This window comes from Sceloporus occidentalis, unplaced genomic scaffold (assembly GCF_023333645.1).
Source record: "Sceloporus occidentalis isolate IW3139 unplaced genomic scaffold, rSceOcc1.0.p SCAF_4, whole genome shotgun sequence".
Classification (NCBI taxonomy): domain Eukaryota; kingdom Metazoa; phylum Chordata; class Lepidosauria; order Squamata; family Phrynosomatidae; genus Sceloporus; species Sceloporus occidentalis.
This window is the reverse complement of record NW_028316984.1, coordinates 17,237,236-17,260,047: the sequence shown is the minus strand read 5'-3', so window position 1 is coordinate 17,260,047 and position 22,812 is coordinate 17,237,236.

The window sequence follows — 22,812 nt, the reverse complement described above, 5'->3', positions numbered from 1 at the left end:
ATTTGACCCAGAAAATAGAGGCAGGAGTAAACAAGGCTGTCTGATCTTCAACCCAGCAGGTACTCAGGATGTGTTTTCATCTGGATTCCTTGTCACCATTCATCTCCATCCTTCTACACATTTTTGGCATTTTCTCTACATATACACAGTACCTCCTGTTTCAATTGGGAGTTCAGCTTTTACAGGGTTTTTTCCTCTAAAATAATCACATTAATTGCAGGAAGAGTTGTGCCTCTTTAGTAAAATACCCATTTTTGTTGGCAGAGCGAAAAGGCTCTAGGAAGCATGGTGTTAAAAACAGTCAATGAAGTATAGGAGAAAGTATAAACCACAAGTTTTCTGTGTATTTGTACTGATATATTTCATTATATGCCATTGGAATGATGTGTCTGTGTCCTCCATGTTTGTATGGAAAACTATTTTGCACGTTTTTACCCCACTGCTATTGTTCTCCCCTATTTGGAATGTAAATACTTGACTATTTCATGCTTGTAGTCAGGGACAAATTATTACAGTAGTTTTCTCTGCCTAATCAATCTTCCATAGTATTCCCTCCACATTCAAAAATCCCAAAGTGGTGAAGAGGAATTGTTGTGTGCAGAAAAACTGTTTTTGCACAAAAACTGTTTCCTGCACAGGAAAAAAAAAATCCTACATAGAAAACGAAATTGTTGGTGTTTTCTCACAGGAGGAAAAGGGGGATGGAGCATTGCTTAGGACATTTTTTTTAAGAAGTTCCCCCTTCCCCTTATGTAGAGTAATTTCTCAGCAAAATTTCAAAATGTTCAAATATAGGGAGAAAACTGCATAAGATTCTCACTGATGTATGACTCTTCCCACTAGGATTTCCCAACTATCAGGAAGCCTGTTTTTCAGCCTGGGAAGGAATAATAATGAAAATTATTTCCAGACTTTCTTCCCATCCCTATGTTTTTATTTATTTTCCAATAGTTATTTCAGATGCCACACAATCCTTGAGTGCCACATAAATCCTCTAGACATCCCATCATCTGTTCCTTCACTCTTCTCTCTACAGTTTCATCATAATCATGAATGAACCAAACTTGTGTAATAATAATAATAATAATAATAATAATAATAATAATATTTATATTCCGCCTTTTCCTTGCAGAATCAAGGCGGATTACACAGGAAATGAGGTTAAAAACACTCTAGAGAGTTCAAGGGTCACAATATCTATTTAAGAATATAGGAGAAAAATAACCAAAATAGCAAGGCAATCTATGGTTAAAGGGGTGCCACTTTAAAATGAGAAATGGAAAACCAGAAGAAAAGCGCAAGTGTAAAGCCTACATGTAGAGACAACAAAAATACTAGACCAAGACTGTAAGGGACTAGGGATGCATGAGGAAGTAGACTGAAGTCTATGAAAGCTCATGCTGCCAATTTCTTTCTTTCACTTAGTCTTAAAAGTGCTATGAGATCTCTCTAAATACAGGTTTGTCTTAGGTTTGCCATATGTCACTCAACAACAACAACAAAAGAACATCATGGCTCAAAAGGTTTTTGGGAGCCTTGTAGCATTAAGCGCCTTTGGTCTATAAATTCTTATTCTGTATATGTAGAGCTGCCCTATTAGAACCACCATGTAGGACAGTGATGGCGAACCTATGGCACGCGTGCCAGAGGTGGCACTCAGAGCCCTCTCTGTGGGCACATGTGCCATCGCCCCAGCACAGAGTTTGCCAGAGTTTGGTACTAGAAAGCCAGAGGGACATGGCACTTTGCAATAAATAAGTGGGTTTTGGGTTACAGTTTGGGCACTTGGCCTCTAAAAGGTTCACCATCACTGGCGCAGATGATTATTGCGGATGTTACCTTATATAAGATTATTCGCTTTTTTCTCTGTTCTGTTTTCTTGTCCATTTTGGTCATCATGTTCAAAAGAAAAAGAAGTGGATCAAAAGGTAGCGTGATCAGGAGAATATCTGCCATTACTGAGTGTATATTTCGCCAGTATTTTTCTGCTGTCTTATAACTCTGCCACATATGAATGTAATTTGTGTCAGGTTTTTGACACTTCCCCATTTTGTATATCAGATTCAGTCCATGTGCCAATGGAGCAGGAGAACCAGCATGTGTTGCCAATGGTGCGCAGATAGACTTATTTCTTGTCTGCCACGCAGGGCTGGCCACTCGCTGCCACGGCTCCCTCATCTGGTCATAGAAGGGGGGCATTAGCTCTTCAGGGGGGTCGCCCCCAGATTTCCTCATCGTCTCATAAAATTTTGTCTTTAATTTTTTAAATTGCGTGTGGCACTGTTCTGCAGTGCGATTGTATCTGCTGTTCTTCAACTCCTGTGCAGCGCTGTCATAGAAGTGCCTATTGGCCTTATTCTTTGACCCCATGACTACCTTGACCGCCTCCTCGGACTTTGCCAAATTCTCCAGCAGCAGCTCAGTCTCGCGTGTGGTCCAAAGAACCATGTTCAATTGCCTCGCCAGCATCACTGTGCCCAACAAACAAAAGGATCAGTGCATCAGTTTTGCCCACAAGCCTCTTTTGTTTAGTAATTTATAGTATTTTGATATATGTTCTGATTTATTATCAAATAATATGTCGTCAAGTTATGTTTTTCTTCTTATACATTTAATTTCTTACTTAGTCTTATTCTTAATATTTACTTAATATTTACAGTCCATAGATTCAAAACCTTTATCCTTTCAATTTGTGTTTTCCTCTATCTCCACCTATATCATATTACCAATTACCATTCTTCTTATACAATATCTCTATAACTCTTAATCAAAATTCCTTATCGCTCAAAAAATTAAAAGTTGTTCATTTTTCTCTAGTTGTATATATTTTTCCCATGAATTCCATTCCTTGTGGAATTCCCTTAGTGATTTTTTTTCTAACCAGCGTAGTTAATTTATCCATTTCATATAGACCCATTACCTTTAATCTCCATTCGTCCACTCTTGGTATTTATTCCACTATTTTGCTAATACCATTCTCGCTGCTACAATAGTATGGAATAACAATTTCCTTCTTGTTCCTCTATTTTCTTATTTTCAGTTATATTCAAGAGGTACATTTTTGGCTCTGCACATTCTTTAATTTTAAAAATATCCTTCATTTCTATGTGTATCTTCCTCCAATAACCTTTTACCTTCCCACAGTTCCACCAACAATCTATATATGTCCCAACCTCTTTGTGGCATTTCCAACATATATATCTTTTTTTAATCTATTTTGGATAGTTTATACAGGGTTAGGTACCACCTATAATGTGATTTATAGACATTTTCTCTTAAGTTCATACTTAAAGTTCGTTTTATCTCCTTTTCCAAATTTTCTCCCACTGTTCCAATTGTAGGGGAATTGACCTGGGCTATCCATCCTCATATCTAACCCACAGAATGTTCTGCCCCCCCCCCCCAATCCCTTTATTTATTTATTTACTTACTGATTTTGGAGGTCTAAAATTAACATGTAGAGATTTGGGAAAGCCAATAGTTTGCATGAATGCCTATTTCACTTGCTCCACACAGCTACATTAATGGGGCTGCCTTGTTATAAGCCTGGGCTATGAATCTAGGGCTCTTTGTTCTTTGAACAGGAGGTTAAGGCCGTGGACATGGGGTGAGGCACTCCCCAGTGGTTGCTGAATCCAATCCAAGAAAATAGAGGTCTCCATCTCTCTGCTATATTGGCATAAAGCAGGATATTCTCCTGGAGTATGCAAATAACTCAGTGTAAACACTGGTTGGGCAAACAGAAACACCAGCTTCATGCTAAACAGTCAGGAGACTCTGTTTGTTTGCTTTCCAGATCACAGTGATGGAGTTTGGCCCAGAAACAGAAAGAACACCAATCTTGTCTGTTGCATTCTCAATAGAAAGGGAATCCCCTCTCCCACATAATAAGTGGCAAGGAGAGACGGGTGCCTATGTGTAAAGTGAAACTTTTATTTAATTCACCCTGTCTGCCATTTGTTTGCTGCTGCAACATAAATCATCAGAAATCAAGCTGAAATTGAGCCTTGGCCTTCTCTGCTGACTGTTTAACATAAATAGGGTGAAATGACATAAATAGTTTAGAAGCAAGTGTTTCTTGAGAGCTGGAGGGCAAGTCAGGCAAATGGTGCATGTATTTAATGGTACCTGGCACAATGATGACTGAAAATTGTAAGATTAGACAAAGTCTGGCTTGGTCCCATTGTCAGTTGCTATTAATGCTGAAAAACGTCTAGTCACCATATTGTGCTTCTGGCCCCTCTACATGAGAGTTCAAATGAAGCACTATCAATTGAAGTAAGGTTGCCATAAGTAGGAGGCACACAACAACAAAACTCTTAAAGGTATATGCTTAAGCATCATCAACTCCACAAGTTAAATTCTGAGAAGGCATCATCTCCAGACATATGCATTACACCTTCCTGCATGAGAGAAGGTATTCATATATGGCAGGAGTTGGACTACGCAGCCCTTGTGGCAATTTCCAAGTTCTAAGATTCTGTTATTCTATGATCAGAGCCTTGAAACACGGAAGAAATATCACTAGCTTCTTGAACTGCCACTTCTCTGGTATTTTCTCCTACACTAGTCTTGTCAAACGTATTGTTTTTCTAATCTAACCTAACCAGTGGAACCATTGCAGGAGACATTTTGGCCGCTCTTCTCAGGCTTACTAGCAGAATAGGAAGGAAAAAGGATTAGGAAGGTTGGAATGGGAGGCAAATGTTCCAGACACTCTGGATTTATGATTCAGAATCTGATGCTTCTAGCTCCTTCCTCTCAGAAGGATTCAAGATAGTTTCTCATCTTCATGGAATTATATTCTCAGTAATACCAAACTTGGCTGACTCTGTGCTTACCACTTTGGACCAGGACTACCCAAAAATAATGCAGTAATTTCTATAGATCCCCAATATTATAAATTGAAATAAAAACAAGTACACACATCCAACTTAAAAGAGAACGACCCAACAAGAACAGGTGTGCTTTCAGCTTGTTTCTAGAGAATGTTAAAGAGTTTCTGCTCCAGCATGGCATAATAGTTTGAGTTGAACTACTACTCTGGAGACCAGGGTTCGAATCCTGCTCGGCCACGCAGACCCATTGAGTGACTCTCAGCCTCAGGGGATGACAATGGCAAACTTCCTCTGAACAAATCCTACCAAGAAAACCTGTGATACATTTCCCTTGGGGTCGCCATAAGTCAAAATTACTTGAAGGTACACAACAACAACAACAAGTTGAAGGGGGGAAATGAAAGTAATAAGTACCCAGTCAATTATATTCAGAGGTTTTGGTAGAGAGGAAATGGAAAAATAATAACATTTTTCCTTTCTTACACTGCAAAACAAGTCTGCCTTCTATCTAGTAATAAAGAACTCAGGTTCAATGCTGAACTGAAGCCCAAACGTGAACCCTTTTATGTTGCATAGGATACCAGAAACAATTTGGAGAACAGAAAAGGAAAAAAAAACCCTTTCTTTCCTGATACCTCTTTTTAACTCAGACACCACTTCCATAGACCTTAAACAGCAGTGTAAGCCTCCAGTTCTAGGGCTGGTTGGACTCAAGCTCAAGAGTACTGCTGTTAGGACCTGCAGATACACTGTAGTATTTCATTAGAAGTCCTATTTTTGAATCTGTTTGGAAAGGCTTCCCATAGCAATGACTTCAGATGGGTTATGCTTTTCCAGTTCCTGGAACAGATTATTCTGTTTCACTGAAATAGTTAAGTTTTGAAGTTCAAGGCCATTCTTTTTTGCCTGATTGTCAGAAGCATTAGAGAAGCATCTGTTGCCATCTTGTGGACCACACTGACAGGAGTTTGAAACGTGTTCTGCTTTAATCTATCCCCATCTATCTCCCCAAAGCTAAAATGTAATCCATTCCTTTAGCTTGTCATCATGAATCTATAGCAATTACTTTTTGTTGCATGTGTACAACACCTACTTAAGCCATAAAGCATTTGGCATACATTTGGAACAAGGGCTAGTGAGCTTCACATCTGGACAGAATTTATGATAAACACAGAGCTTCTTTTAGCTCAATGCTACAATTTCTCTGGTTTACTCTAGCAATACAATTTTCCTGAGCTATACATACCAGTCTCCCTCTATATGGACAATATTATTCCTTTTATATTTCCCTCCCATCTTTTCATACCACGATTCTACTCAGCACAACATAATGTCTTTGATTATAGTATTCTTTTTTTAATTACATTGATGAGCAGATGCATTGCACATCAAAGGGTTCCTGATTCCAACTGAACACTGGTTCTTAAGTCAACCCCCCCTCATATCACTTTGTCTGGAAAACTCTGATGTCAATTTCAGATACATCCCTGTTACTTACTTAAACAGACATCTGGAAACAGACAATATCCCACTGTGAAATGGAACAAATATATTAATTATGAGAGCAATGAGATTTCACAGGAGCAATAAAGTTGCACAGAAGTAGCTGACAGTCCTGAGGCATTGCTACTGGGGGCCAAAGGACTTCAGTGCAGAAAAGGATGTGGGGAACTTAGTCTCACTAATAACTGTGGGAAGATGAAATAAAAAGGGTTTAATTGTTTCACAATTAATTTCCCACCCCAAATCATGAATGCTAGTGGCTTGGCATGGACACTCGAGGTTGATCATGACAGTCCAGGCACATTTATGAGAGGGCTGTTTATTCAGCAAGAGTTACAACACAAGAAATATGTGTATCAGGGGTGAGATGCTGTTGGACAGTAACTCCTGACATTTCTCACCAAAGGCTATGCTGGCTGAAGCCAATAGGACTTGCAGCCTAACAGCATCTGTAATTCCCATCTATGGTGTACATTGTCACTAAAAATGCAGTGTCCACACAGCCAAACACCTTCTCCCAGCCACTACATGCCAACATCCAGGAAGTAACTTGAAAAATGATTTACTTTAGTTATTGTCAATGGATTATAGGCTTCTTTCACAAATCCCACACATTTGTAATGAAAAATGGTTATTAATTCAGGATTTGTGCAGAAATTGTATTCAGGGATTCTTAACTAGGAATCTGAGGGCACCCGATCCTGTCTGATCTTGGAAACTAAGCAGAGTTGACCCTGGTTAGTACTTGGAGGAGAGACCACCAAGGGAATCCCAGGTGCTGTATCCTATTTTTTTTTTCAAAGAAAGAAACTGGCAAAACCACCTTTGAGTACTTCTTAAGAAAAACGTCATGAAATTCAAGGGGTTGCTGTTATGTCAACATGCATCTTGAAGGCAAGTATACATACACTGTAAATTTATGAGGATGGAGAGTGTGAATGGCTATATTAGCTTATCCTCTCTACCAATATTTTTTTATCTATAACAAAAAAGCTAGTTCCCTGAGTTCTAACTCCTAAGAAAAGCCCTACAGATATAGGAGGCTCTCCCCTTCAAAAAGTCCTTCACTCCCCCTCTTCACATATTTAGAGAACATGGACGAGAATCTCGGAATAGAGATGGACACACAGTGATAATATAGTACACTGTTTCTGGTCTCTGCTCAAACTGATTTTCAAATATGAATCTAGGGGGGCTCACAATTATAGCACTATGATTCTGCTTTAACTTACAAGGCTATATCCTATGGAATCCTGGGCTTTATACTTTGGTCAGAGGCACCAGAGGAGCATTTCTAAATGTCCTCCTTTTAAACTACCAATCTCAGGATTCCATATGATGGGGAACCATGGTCTCATAACACTATCATTGCAAAGGTCTTTAGCTGCTAACAGCACACATAGATGTCCTGACTCCTTATCCATTGGGCATTTCTTGTGACATCACTATGGAGAAGCAACCATTTCCCTCATCTCTATGCTTGCAAACTTTTAAAAATGCTATTTATTTCTTTATTCGTTCAGTTATTTAGCATATACGGTGGGCCTTTGGTATCTGTTGGGATTTGGTTCCAGGACCCCTCATGGATACCAAAATCCATAGATGTTCAAATCCCATTAAATACAATGGCATGGTGAAATGGTGTTCTGTATATAAAATGGCAAAATCAACCCTTGCTTTTTGAATGGCATCATTTGGGGGGGGGGGGGGGGATTTTCAAGCCATAGATGACTGTATCTGAGGGTAAAGAATTGTTGGATATAGAGGGCTGAGTTAGTACATAATAAGCAATAGAGCACACTGTTTCCATTTTCCAGTGTCATTGGTGAATCCTTTAAATAGAAAGACAAGTAATGTTCCCAATAACACTCAGTAAGAACTAACATACTTTTTCCTTAACAGCTTACTATAGTTTTATAAGTTTTCTTAAAATCCACTTTTCTTATAATAACATATGGTTCCTTTTTAACACATAGGTGTGAAACTGATTAGAGCAAAAAGTGCTTAAAATCCAGTCTACTCAATTACAGTTAGCTTAATTTGCGATGTAAAGAATGAATTGGCTGCCATCAGGAAAGGCTTTTCTCTGTAGAAACTAGACTTTGGAGTTTATCACACAGGGGAAATCTTCTGCAAAAACAGGATTTAAAAGCTGGGGGGGGGGGACCCTGCAAAAGTGGGTTGATTTTCACACATGTCATTGTTAAAGTGGTGTTAACCCAAACAGAAAGTAGACAAAAGCCACTCCTTTTTACTTTGGGGATTTTCTGAAAGTAAAAAGGAGCAGCTATTGTCTACTTTCCATCTAATTTCCATACGAAATAACACCACTTTAACAACATCATATGAAAATCAACCCACTTTTGTGTTGGATTTTTTTCTGATTTAAACCCCCATTTCTGCACAGGATTTCCCCCATGTGATTAACTCCATTAGAAAAGGGGTATATTTAAGAGGGCAGGGCTCCTCTCTAGCAAGGTTTTCCTGATTCCCTAATGGTATATGTATACTTATTAAACCTCTACTGTCTGGACTGGGTGATACCCCAGCAGCATTAAGGGAGAGGTCACCCTTGCTGATCTACATAAAATATTTTATTTATTATTCCTAATCTTTTTTCTAAGAGACTCAAAATGGTTTACATAGTTCTTTCCTTCCACTATTTCGCCCTTACAACAGACCTCTGCATGAGGCAGATTAGCCCAAAAGATTATGACTGGCACAAGATGACCAAAAAGTAAACTTCATTGCTGAAAGGTCAATTGAATCTGGGGTCCCATCCACACTGCAGAATTATAGCACTATTGTCCCTTGTTAAACTGTCATGGTTGCCTCCTATGGGATCCTGGGGTTTGCAGTTTAGTCAGAGGCAGCAGAGGAGCTCCCTGGCTGGGGATTCTAAATGTCCCTCCCTCAATTGGACAGAACCATGGCAGTTAAAATGGAATAATGTGACTATAATTCTGTAGTGCAATTGGGCCCTAGATCTCCCCAAATCCTAATTCAGCACTCAATACACACTAACCCTGCACACAGCTCCAGAATTACACACAGCAAGAGTGGTCAAGCAAGAAATAAGGTGCTCACCAAAGAGGCCAGGAGTAAACACAGTTTCTTCTGACTTCTTTCTATCCTCGAGTGCTCATGAAATCAATATTATTGGTATCTCATATGTTTTTTCTAAAGACTTTCTAAAGGATGTTAACTCTAATTTGTACTGCCAGATTGAGGTTCAGAGGGGCTGAGAGGACTTCATCTCAAATATTCCAGCCTGTAATGTAAAGTACCTGATATAACTGACTATGAGGCTGGGCAGACTACCCCTCTTACAGCCAGATCGGGGCTGCAGCAACTGCACGCTGTGGTCCCGATCTGGCCTTTGTAGGGCATAAAAAGAAGCCATGAGGGCAGAGCCGGGGCATGCGTCATATAGATGCCATGCCCTGACTGCGCCCACAACCTGGTCTTTCCCACTGGTGTGCACAGTCCCTATGAGCCTATTCACTCTCAATGGCAGTTCTGACTTGGAAGCTTATCGCACATATTTTTCCCCCATTAAGGGCACTGGAAGGGGACGCTTGAAGCTGCACGCGACCGAGAAAGATCGGATTACCCTGAGAGTCCCCTTCTAGTGCCCCAATGGAAAAAATGTGTGCGATAAACTTCAAGGTTCCTTTCAAATCTTTATAAGAATTCCATAGCACTTCTTGACTTATTGCATAAGATGTTCGAAACTTTCTTTTCAGCTTATTTTTTTAAATGGTCTCCTAGCAGGCTAATGTAATCCTTCCATCTCCTACATTTGTCTGCTTCTACTTTAAGTTAAAATTAAAATAGAGATAACTGGTTTTGGATAAGCTTGTTACTAAAATCAATGTCTTGAGCAGAAGTGCATTTAAAATTGAACAAATATATTAAAATATATGAAAAGTGAAAATGATTATGCAGTTTTCTAAAAACAAACCAACAGATTAACATGAATGGGACAACACAGAGAAGCAGATCCATCAAGTATTAAATACTAAATAGATTGTTAAATGTCATTAATATAATGTGAGAGGTCACTAATACTTGCTCTTTATACATGGGGGAAATTATCAAAAGGGAAATTGCTCAATAATTCCTAGAAGATACATGACTAAGGACGGTTCAGCAGACTTTTAGACATTTCAGATATTCAACAGCTAGCTTTTGAATGGGGACCAGGTAAGAAATTACTCAACATAATATACTTTCAATATGCTTCTGTCTGTACTGGTGCACTGAATAGCAAAATATCTAGTATAAGATATATTTGTAGATGGTACAATCAACAATAGCTATTAATTAATTAATTAATTAATTAATTAAATTTAAATCCATATGAATACTCTCAAACATGAAGTGTATGACGACTTCATGCATCCCTAACATAATCTCAACTTTCAAAAAACATTTTCTTCATAAAATTTCTAAAGTTGCCAAAACATGAACATTTACCCTGTTTTTCAAATTCATCAAGCATTGTGTGTGTGGAATTTACACTACCATTCTTTAGAGGTTTTCCTCCCCCCCCACCCCATTTCCCATAGAATTTATGGCCTGGAATGCCAAAATAAAATAAAATAAATATCCTTTTAATGTTGAAATGATCACAAATTTAATAATAGTCTATAAAATGATTTGCCTTTTAACAACATATTTTACTTCTAAAAGTCATTAGCCAAGCATGTCTGGCTTTGCTGAGCACTGAATGAATTGGATTAGTTATCTAGGCTAATACGTACATGCTAACAAATTATATCCCAGAAGGGCCAATGTAGAAATGAATTGTGGGATTCTTGTCAAAATCACATTGTTTCCTGGCACTGTTGCAAGTCACTCAATTAGACACCTTCCAAGGTCTTTGCTGGCCCCAATGTAGCTAATTGCTTCTGTTCTCTGGACTATGATTCATCACACAGATGTCTAAGAACTTCCAGCAACTATGTAATAAAATCAATGCATGAGCCACTCAGACAAAATATTCTTTCCAACAGGATATCATTTACTCATTCCCTACTCCCACCCCTCTTATATGATTAATCCAGAGTAAGGAAGATCTCCTGAATCACTCGTGACATGGCAGCCACTGTTACTTGGCTTCTCATACAAGAGCGAGTTTGTATGAATGTGAGCTTTTATCCTTCATCTCCAGGTGCAGTGGTGTTCATACTTGAACCAAACAGTAAAAAGTCTTTCCTCTTCTTCCTTTTTAATTTTCCACTCTTTGGAGTATTGTAATCTATTCACCAGCCCTTGACTTTGTCTGTGTTCTAATGGCATGCAAAACAGAAAGTCAGATACAAGGAAGCACAAGACTTTTTCAATAGGCAATGTCTGTGGGAATACAATATGCAATTTCACTTTAACACAACCCAACCAATATGATGGTGGGGGAGATCCACAGTATTCTCAGAGAGTGAAAATGCAGTTGATCACCAACAGAGCATTAAGACAAGACTGTCACTGGTAGATTAAAGCTGTAGCACAGTAGTGGGTATCGTGCAGCCTTCCAGCTGTTCCTAGACTGCAACTCCAGTTATTCTTCATCTTGATTATGCTTACTAGGAATGCTGGGAATTGTTGTCCCAACATCTTCTGGAGAACTACATGTGTCCCATTCCTGTTGTAAATCATATGCTTTAGTAGTTATGAGACACTGGGGAAAGAACTGAGTTTATGGGCCCAGTAAAGCTTGACCCTCAAAACTTACAGATCAAACAAACATCTGGCATTAGTAAAACAAATAGGTAACTACACATATTTTGTGCAGTATTCACATGTACATAGATGCCTTGGCACAAAGTCATCCATTCATCTAGCATTCTACCTGCATTAGAAAATAGATAAGGAGCAAGATATGAGGAACCGGTCTCTTCCAGAGCTATTCAAGGAAGCAGTCTCCTGCTCATCATGAAGAGAAAGATACATAACAAAATCTTATGGATCAAAGATCAAATATGCTTCTAGATCTTCAGTACCCTCTTACACACTGTGAGCAGCCAGAATGCTTCAAGACAGTCTATGAACAGGATCGGAAGGCAACTGTCACACCCCATCACTTGCCCCCAGTGAGGGTTGCTAGATCTCAGGGTCTGCCCTTGAATCTCCAGTTTTCATGGGTCTTCTCCAGGCAGGAGACAAAGGAACAAATTGTATTTTGGGAGGGCTCAACACCACACAAGAGGAGAGAGCTGTGTGCATATCTCTAACTCACCTAGAAGAGCAGTAGCTTGCTACAATTTTAAATGCTTAATTGATTTGTTCCTGTAACTTGCAACAACTCTCTTGGAATCTATGGCCTAGTACAGACTGGTGCTTTGCGCCGGCCTGGGGCCGAAAGTAGGGCTTGGGAGAGTGGAGCGTCCACATGCTCCTGAGCCCTACTGCGTGCCGCAGGTACCATCTTGGTGTGATGTCATTTACACAGGGCACGCAATGATGGTGGCTCTGCAGCCCAATGCCCAAACAGCGCAGCCCGTGTGGCTGTCATCATTGCATGCAGGTGCACTAATGGCACAATTGGCGAAATGGAAAAAGAACCCACCAGGAACAGGTTCTTTTTAAGCCTCGCAGAGGCTGCAGTGTTTGTCTGCTGCGGCCAACATCCAGGGCAGATAGGGGTGGTGTCCAGCTGCCTCTTTCTGCCCATCTCTATCCACAGTATGTAATTACTTAGTTGGCTTCCTCCTTCCCTCTGGTTGAGTGCCAGGGTTCATCTTCTACACTGCTCTGCATCCACCTCCTGGTTAGAAGGAGGCCATATTAGCTGTGCCTTATTGCAGCTCCTCAAGTAAATGAGAAGAAATAACCCCTACATCTCTCCATGAATTAGAACAGCCCCTTTAGCTATTTCTGTCTTAATTTCAAAACAGGAAAATGTTATCTGTGTATATTTGAATGAGAAGCTGTGAGCAGTTGTGGTTGATAGTTACCGTATATACTCAACTATAAGTCAACCTCATGCATAAATTGAGAGCAGGTTTGGGGGCCAAAATTGTGCATTTTGATATGATCCATAGATAAGTTGAGGGTAAAACTGAGGAGCACATAACAAAGGATTCAAAAGATGAACCAAAGGAAAACAATGCCAAAGAAATTATAAAATTCCAGCAGGCATAACTGATTGGGCTCACACTAAAGGCTGGATGGATGAGAGAGTAGAGAGGGGTCAATATTTCCAGGACAGATTAAGCTTTTTCACCAGGGGTTCATTCTTTTATAAGAGTAAAAGTACAGAACTTACTCATGGATAAGTCAACTCAGGGTTTTGGGGTCGAATTTTTGACTCAAAATTCTAAATTTATACATGAGCATATAAAGTAATACATAACACATCAGGGGCCATCCCTAGTCTCAGGTTTTGGCCCAGAAACTTCAGGGCCTGGGAAGATCCTGAACTGGCATCCCAACAACTGGAATTTATACATATTTGTGCATGGGGGTAGGACCTAAATATCCTAAAGGCACAAGAAGCCCTAATTAGTACTTACATGGGAGGCCACCAACAAAAGCAGGTGCTGTAGGCTATATTTTTAGAGGAAGGAACTGACAAAACCCCCTCTGAATATTCCTTGCCTGAGAAAACCCTATGAAATTCATGGGGTCACCAGAAGTCAACAGGCGGTGTGAAGCCAGCCACACACACACACACACTCACAACCATGGGGGTTCCATTAATTGTCAGTGCTTTTGAGAAAGCATGCCTAGGATCATGTTGCATGGCTTCAATACTGATAAATTAATATTTCATCTGAGTGTTAAGTGGGAACTACAAGTTCATTATTGTGCGAACTGCAGCTTTAGGAACATGTAGCCAAATTTCCTAATGTGGCTTCTATCAGCACAGCATCTTGCCAGAATGACAAATATACAAAAGTAATTCTATAGGTTAATGCTTATTCCAATAGCAATGATTTGGGGAACTTCACAGTAGCTTTGGCCTTGGAGTTATAGCTTTTCTAAGAGATTTCTCTTGTTTCAGCCAGCAAACTGATTGCCTTTCCCTAGTGAACTACTTTTCAAGTTACTAGGAGCAGCTTCTGGATTTACTATAGCTCTGTAGTACAGGTGCAGAACAACAAAAAACAAAGAAAAAAATGTGGCATAGTTATACAGCCAGCATTTGCAATTTCAGCATGTCTACTATAAAACCAATGAACAATGAGCTTAACAGGGGGGAAAGGGGACTATCTCTGACTACCTTATTATGGAAAATTCTCTAAACCTATATTGTTTGCTGATAACCCTTAGAAGTGGAGCAAGATAGCATACCAGATATCTCTGGTTGTGCTTATTTCACATTTTAATGATTTCCACCCTTGGAATCTGTCCCATTATTATTATATGAGAGACCTGAGTATAATCTGGTGTTGCCTCATATGAAGAATAAAAGAAAATAAGAAATAACTATCGAAGAGAGGGCTAATAGGAAGATGAACTTAGTATATAACTATTTATAAGATTATTCGTCTGTTAGTTTTTCCCTTCTCTACTTCAACTTCTGGAATCATATTCAAAAGAAACAGGAGTGGATCTAGTGGGAAGTTTAACTGTTATCTCTGTTAATGTAGTGTGTATTATTTTCTAATAGTTCTCTGCTTTACTGCATTCCCAGCACATATGAAAAAATGTGCCCTCGGCCTTGTGGCATTTCCATCAGTTCATATTTCCAGTCTTGTATATCATTTTAAGTTTTTGTGGTGTTAAATGCCAGCAATGAAACGTCTTTAAAAAATTTCCCTGTAGTTCTGACAGAGAGTAAAACTGTTAGCTTCCTTTAAAGCTTTATTCCTTTAGGACTGTTCTATCAGTTTCCCGACATCTTGGGCCCATCTGATCATACTGTCTTTTATTTCTTCTTGTTCTAGATCCCGTCCCTTCATCACTTTGTAATATTTTGCAATGTTGCCTTTTTCACTGTTAAAGAAAATTTTATCAATCTCTGTCATGTCACTATTTATTCCAAATTCTTTTTTGTCATATTTCAGTCTCTCTGTCAGTTATAGATAACTGAACCAATAATTAATCCTCCCTTCTTCTTTTAGAAGTTGCAATGATTTTGGGATAAAGTCAGACTTCATCTTGTGATTTATGAAGTCCTTATACAGTGTGTCCTTTGTGTATGCGGGGGATCTGTTCCGGACTCTCCCGCATTAAAAAACGCCTGTGCTTGAGCCCCATTTAAATGAATGGGGCTCATGCACGTGGTGGCACAGTGGCACACACACTCCCCATTCGTCCCTGTGGGACACACCGCTCCTTCCTCCCCGTGTGGCTTTCAGTGTATGCGGAAAGCCGTGTATGTCACCCAAGGTATACCTTTATTTTTTCTTGTCCTGCCAAAAAGGGCCTCTTGTAGTGAGACTCAAAATGGTAATTTTTCATAGAATTTATCTCTAATCTTCAACTAGAAATTTAACAGTGCTTTCCTAATGATCTGATGTGAAAAATCTTTATTATATTTCAGTTTATTATACCATAGGAAAGCATGTAACCCAAATCTTAATTTACTATTCTCCAAGCATAACAGCTCTTCAATCCATAATAAGCATGATGCACAAAAATAAAATTTAAGGTTTGGGAGCACATCCCTCCCTTCTTACATCATCTGTTGAGATTTTCCATCTTATTCTAGGTTTGTTTCCTTCCCAAATGAATTTGGTTAGCTCACTCTGCCAAAATGCAAAATATTTTGGGTTATCTACAATCAGTATGTTTTGAAATAAAAATATAAACTTTGGCAACATATAAATTTTTACAGATGCAATTTTTCCAGAGAAGGAGAGGTGTAGTCAGGACCATCTTTCCATACTAGCTTTGTTTTCAGTCCAAATCTTCCCATAATTGTTCTCAAATAGGTCCATGTTTCTTCTGGTCAACAAAATTCCCAAATATCTTACTTTCTTTTCTATTTTAAATCCTGATATTGTGCTTAATTCTTTCTCTTCTGCAAAGTACATGTTTTTGGAGAGAATTAGTTTTTATCCTCTTGAACTTAAAGCCAGATACTTCTTCATAATCTTGCACTGTAGCTATAAAATTATGTATGCATTTTAATGGATCATCTAAATAAAAAATAATATGGTCAGCAAATGCTGAAAATATGCTTGAAAATATGTTCCTTAATTCGTACCCCCTGAATAGATTTCTCCTTCTTTATTTTATTGTTCAATATCTCAAATGTAAGTATAAACAACAGAGGAGATAATAGGCATCCCTGACACATTCCCTTTCTATTATGAATTAGTTTTTTCTTTGTTAATGATTATTTGGGCCTTTTGATCACTATAAATTGCCTTAATTCACTTAATTCCCCCATGTTCATTCTTTTAATGATCTCCAACAGGAATTGCCAGTTGACCCTATCAAAAGCTTTTTCCGTGTCGAGTAGAATCAGAGCTAATTTGTTTTTGTTGTTATGTTCACAGTATTCAATGATATCAAGCGTTGTTCTATCTCTCAGATTTCTATCCGGCAAGAAATTGTTCTGATCTTCATGAATAACAGACTTAGAATTTTTGTCAATCTTTCAGCAATTACTGTAGTAAGATTTTATAGTCTGAATTAATGAGAGATATTGGCCTGTATTTTTTTATATTATTCTTGTCCTTGGTATTCTTTGGGATTAACAAAATGTGCACTTCCTTCCAGGACTCTGGAATTCCATATCTGGAGATATCATTTAGGGTATCCTTTAGCGGCTTTATGAGTTCGTTTTCCATTTTCTTATAATAGATTGTTGGGAATCCATCCGGTCCCGGAGCTTTGTTAGGTTTCATTTTCTTTATGGCTTCAGATATTTCAGCGATGCTAAATCCTTGATTTAGACAATTTTGTTATTCTTTACTTAGTTTTAAGAGAGTCTGTTGAGATATCTGTTTATATTTTCTTTGTCATCTCCCTTTTCTGGCTTCTTATATAAATCTTCAAAATAATTATTAAATGTTAATTGGATATATTTTTTAATCATCTGTGATCCTTTTTCCCTTACATATTATTTCTGTAATTCTTTTTGTCTTGTTCTTCTCTTAATTTGTGAGCTAATAGTCTGCCTGCTTTATTTCCTGATTTGAAATAGAACTGCTTGATCTTTTTAAGCTTCTTTTCAATCTCTTTCAATGCAAGGGTTTTTAATTGTTGTTGAATATTTTCTGTTTAGATTTTCAATCTCTTTTCACCAGTTTTTTTCCATTCTTCTTTTCTTTTTTCCTTTGTTCTCAATTTAGTTTAATTAATATCCCTCTAATAACAGCTTTACCTGCATCCCAGATCATTTTATTATTAATCTCTTCCATCTTATTTTCTATGTAGAATGTCAAAGTATTTTTAATTATTTTAAGATTGTCTTCAATATTTAATAAGTCTGCTTGTAGACTCCAATTATAATCTCATCTTTTTCCCTTTAGCTCTATCATTACAGGGTTATGATCTGATGCCCAACTTGGTAGAATTTTTATTGATTGTATCTATGGTAATAATGGTTTGGAACCATACATTAAATCTATCCCGGAAAACGAATCATGGACTTCAGAATAGAAGGTATAACCTTTTTCTTCATTGTATTTATGCCTCCAAACATCTACAAGATCAAAAGGCTGTCCCAGGCCTTCAGCTGCCTCCGGAGAAGCAGCTGAAGGCCTGGGAGGTCGGAAGAAGAAGTCCTGCCCCATGAGGTCCCATTGCTGGAAGGCAGAAATCCCATCCCCAGAGGGTGTTAGTCCCATACCCTTGGAAGTCCCGCCCCTGGCACCAGGTAACACTCGATGCCAGAATGCCTTTTAGTTTGGGCACTCAGTCCCTAAAATGTTTGCCATCACTGTCCTATACAAACAAGCCGAGTGCTAAGATCAGCAGGGGAGAGCTTTCTCTCGGTCCCACCACCTTTGCAATTGTGATTGGTGAGGGCTCAGGAGGGAGCCTTCTCTGTGGCTACTCCCATACTATGATACTCACTTCCATGGGAGGTGTGTTCAGCCCCTTCCCTACTCTCTTTTCACCCGCAGCTGAAGACATTTTTATTTAGGCAGGCATTCAGTGGATGAATTTTACTTGTGTAGGGTGGTATGCTGTCCCAATGAGTTAATGGTTTTTACCTGTTTTAACTATACTGTTTTAAACTTATGTTTTAATATTATTTATAACTTGTGTTAATGTTTTAGTTCTGTCTTTTCAAATTATTGTAAACCAACCTGAATCCCATTTTGGGAGTAAATTGGGATATAAATCCCTTTAAAATATAAATAAATAAATCAGTCAAAAAAGGCCCTAAAAAGCTGCCTCTCGTGTGTGGACATTACCTTTTACTCAGGAATTCTTTTTTAAAAAAATCTGTATTTCCTCTTGTGTGCCCAATACTCCAAGGAGGCTTCTGGGTAGAGCTGGGGCAGGAGCTGTTTCAGCAATGTGGAATGGGTTGTGCCCAGTAAGCCTGGTATGTGACACCATGTTTTCTACTTCATGTATGTTCAGCCATAAGATCAGTGGTTAGGTGCTAGATCAGACTACTCTCTCCCTCATCACTAAGGGGTTATTCAGATGTTGTTTTAGCATGACTATCCACATAAGCTCACTTACACATTCCTGTTTTGTTGTTCACACTATTTTTTTTTTTTGGGGGGGGGGACTGCATCTCTGTGCATCTCTGCAAGTTCTGTACCTCGCACGTGCCTGCACTGGAATAAAGGTGGAGTCGATGGTGCGGATGTATTCAAAACATGTTCAAGACATGCAGAATTTTATCCTGGTTTAACTCAAGTCTATTCACATTGGTTTTTCTCGGAAAAGTCAGGAAAAACCCTGAGATTGATTCTCCCAAGTTATGCGGGTTTTACTTAGGTGCATTCAAAATGTATGTGAATAACAAAGAATCAGCTCATATTCTACTATGGTTATTTCCCAAGAATATTAAACCAAAGTTTTAAATTGGCTCACCAAGCATAAAGAGAAGGTTCAGTGATTAAGTATCTCAGCCCCAGGGGCAAAGCATCATGTAAGAGGCAGTGAAGCATGCATGTGAAATAAGTGAATTTAGCTACACTCAGCCCTTCCCTGCCTTGTGCAAGTAAAGAGTGTAGTTTTCAGGTAAACAAAATAATAATTGTTAAAAACAATTAAAATTATAAAATACAATTAAAGTTATAGCAATGCAGGTAGAAAACTAGCAAGTTTGTGAAAGTGGTCCCAATTGATTGAGCTGAGTGTCACATATATAACTCCTGGCTAGCAGGATATCCTTGTGTGAACTCAGTGCAATAATCTCCGGGACCAAGATCTCTGACATTTGGAAGTGGAGAGAGGGGAGATATTTGTGGTGTCTAGAAAGGATACTTTTCCAGTTTAGGTGCAATAAAAAAGGCATAGTAAATTAAAGGCATTAGCTGGTTGAATAACAAAGTTGATCCACGTGTCAGCACTGAATATGAGCAATCTACCACTGAAGTAAACTTATACCTCATCATTTATATTTGTTTTAAAAATATCTACCTAGCAACAACATAAAATATATAGTAAATCATGGACCGATATTGCAGATATATCAGCCAGTCATGAAAGTCATTAAGCCATAATGAAGTCATTAAGCCATAATGAAGTCATTAAGCCATAATTACCAAGCAAGATCTAAGTAAACACCATTCATGTTTCCAATATACTTTAGATTGATGTTATTAGTAGAAAGCAGCAGTTACTTGATGACAGATAACCAGAATGCTCTGGTAATTTTTAAGAGCCTAATTACTCTGGAAAATTTATTTTTTTCCCCCTTGATTCAGATTACTCCTCCTTTAACATGGCTCTACCTCACTATAGCATCTGCCCTTTCCCATCATGTTCCATGCTCAAGGTCAGCTGTTCTGCAGTTGTGGTGCTGAGGAAATTGAAATGAACTCAGGGAAAAGAGAAATTATTTTTAAGGAGGGTCGCACCACTTGGAGAAATAGATATCTTCTCACATTGAAGATATACCTCTGTGGAGTTTGTGGCATTGACATTTGTTCACTGAAGACATAGTGAGCTAGATGTGCTATACGTGTACAGTCATAGAACCACAGAATCATAGCATTGGAAGAAACCACAAGGGCCATCCTGTCCAACCCTGTGCCATGCAGGAATACACAATCAAAACGTTCCCAACAAGCAATTACAAATCGACCTAACAGTAGTATTTTGCACTGGAACTGCCCACCTGGTGCACAGATTGTGCACATCATGTGTCATCTAAAAGCTTGATAGCATTATGGTGAAATTAATGATCATGCATGTTGGCAACAATGATGTGTGGAAATATAAGCGTGAGATCCTGAGAGCTTTCTCCAAAATTAGATTAGTTTAGATGGTTAGGAGTTGGTGGACACAAATGGTCTGTTGTCTTCAACTCCTGCTTGTGGGCCTCCCTAGGCAACTAGCTGATTATTGTGAAGAAAATGAGGGACTATATGGGCCTTTGATATTTTGGGGGCTCTGTTTAGTTGTTATGAGTACACAAGTTAACTGCACTATAACAAATACAGTATACTAGACCCAAATCATCTTTCAAAGCAAAATAAAGTTATTTTTGAGCATAAGACAACAAGTGCGTTCACATTCCTCAAGTGCAGCAATAGGGAAAAATATGTCAAAGTAAAGTTTCTTCTATCTTTGTATGAAACACTTCTGAGATGTTGCAGTGGGGGGGGAGGAGATGATCTTGGTTAATATTTTCACATTAAAATCACTTTTTCTTCCTTAATTTACTTTTCCACAAACGTCATGTCTGCAGAAAGAACCTGCCAGACCGCTATTAGAATATTTCATGTCTTCCTGTGCCAGTCACAATATGTAAAAAGTGTATAAACATGTCTTCTGTCTCAGCCCAATTTACCTCTGACCTAAACAACAATAAATGTGCACAGGCATGCTCTGCTGACTGATGAAAAGGATGGTTAGGAAAGAGTCACCTTGACTGTTCATCAAATCTTTGAAAATCTAAACACTTCCCTGCAAAGCAGATTACTTAGTTTTAGAGCAAGCATCATAAAACCCAAACTACATAAGTTATATCCCATGGAATAAAAATGATTTCCAGCCATCTCTGAATTCCTCTCCCACAAATTTGGCAGTTGTTCTGATTTTCATAGTACCATATTTTTACTGTCTTTAACCACCTGCCATACCAAACTAGCTAACAGAAGTCGAAGTGTTAGGGTGGTCTGTCATAAAGTAAATGTTATTCTTCAATAATTTTCTAAAAATTCATCCTTATAAATCAGAAAGGTGTCCACTAATGAGTCCTGGTGTGTTAGTTAGTCTAATAAAGTTTTTTTCCTTGTTAGCTTACACAAGTTTTAAAAATTGAATCATGCTCAACATCATGTTCAGTAGTCTCTGCATATTTCAGAGGCAAATGAAAGCCAGTAACATTATACTGAACTAAACATCAAGTTAATCTAATGGAATTTTCCTCAACGAATCTTGTTGTAGTGGACTGAGGCACTGAACATAGGAAGTGGCCTAAAACAAGGCAGACCATTGGTCTATCTTCAGATACTGTCTAGTCTAATTGGCAGCAGCTTTCTAAGAGCTTAGCAGAGATCTTTTTCCAAAAATTGCTGGGATAGATCCTTGTAATTGGAATTGCTGGGAAATGGGACATCTCCCCTCCCAATGATCCATTACCTTCCTGCTAGAGTAAAGATGCTAAGAATAGACTCCAACCCCTTATGCTTGGCACACTAAGCTAAGACTTTTCACCATATCATAAGGATTACATAGCAAAGTCCGACTCATTGCTTAATATACTCTGCATACTATCATACTGGGTGCACTTGGATATCTGAGCCAGAGTGCTAGTATATACTGTCTAATTGTTCTTGCTATAAATGGGATTGGCCAGCAAACCTGTATGGTTTTATCTTGGTTTAGTTTGCTTTTACAATGAGCTCTGGATGTGACAGATGCTGGAACTCTGGTTTGTTATTTTCTCAGGAAAACAGGATCATGATTTATTTCCCCCCAACTCACTGGTATGGAGAAAAGACAGAATCACACTAAACAAACCACAAACAGAAGGCAGTGTGCACAAGTATGCTGACTGTTAATAATATGCCACGGTTCCCCCAAATCATGGCTAAGTTGTGATGTGAAAACTAAGTGTTACCATGTACTTTGATACTTTGAAATTTCAAAGGACAATGCAAAAAATATGAATTTCCAAATAATTAACATTCAGGAAAGAGGCATACACTTGGCACTCTAGCCTACTTGAATGTTTAACTTGATTATCACCTTCCAGTAATACCAGTCAAAATGATGTATATAGCTGATAACCTGGTTAATACTTGTCCCTTGGACTTAAGATTATCTTGCCCCAACTTCTAATGATTATCAAATGACCAGTTGTTTGTCTTTTAAAGGAAGTGTCTCCCAACAGGGTTTGAAATACTGAAATCAACAGTATTTTGTATCCTCTTAA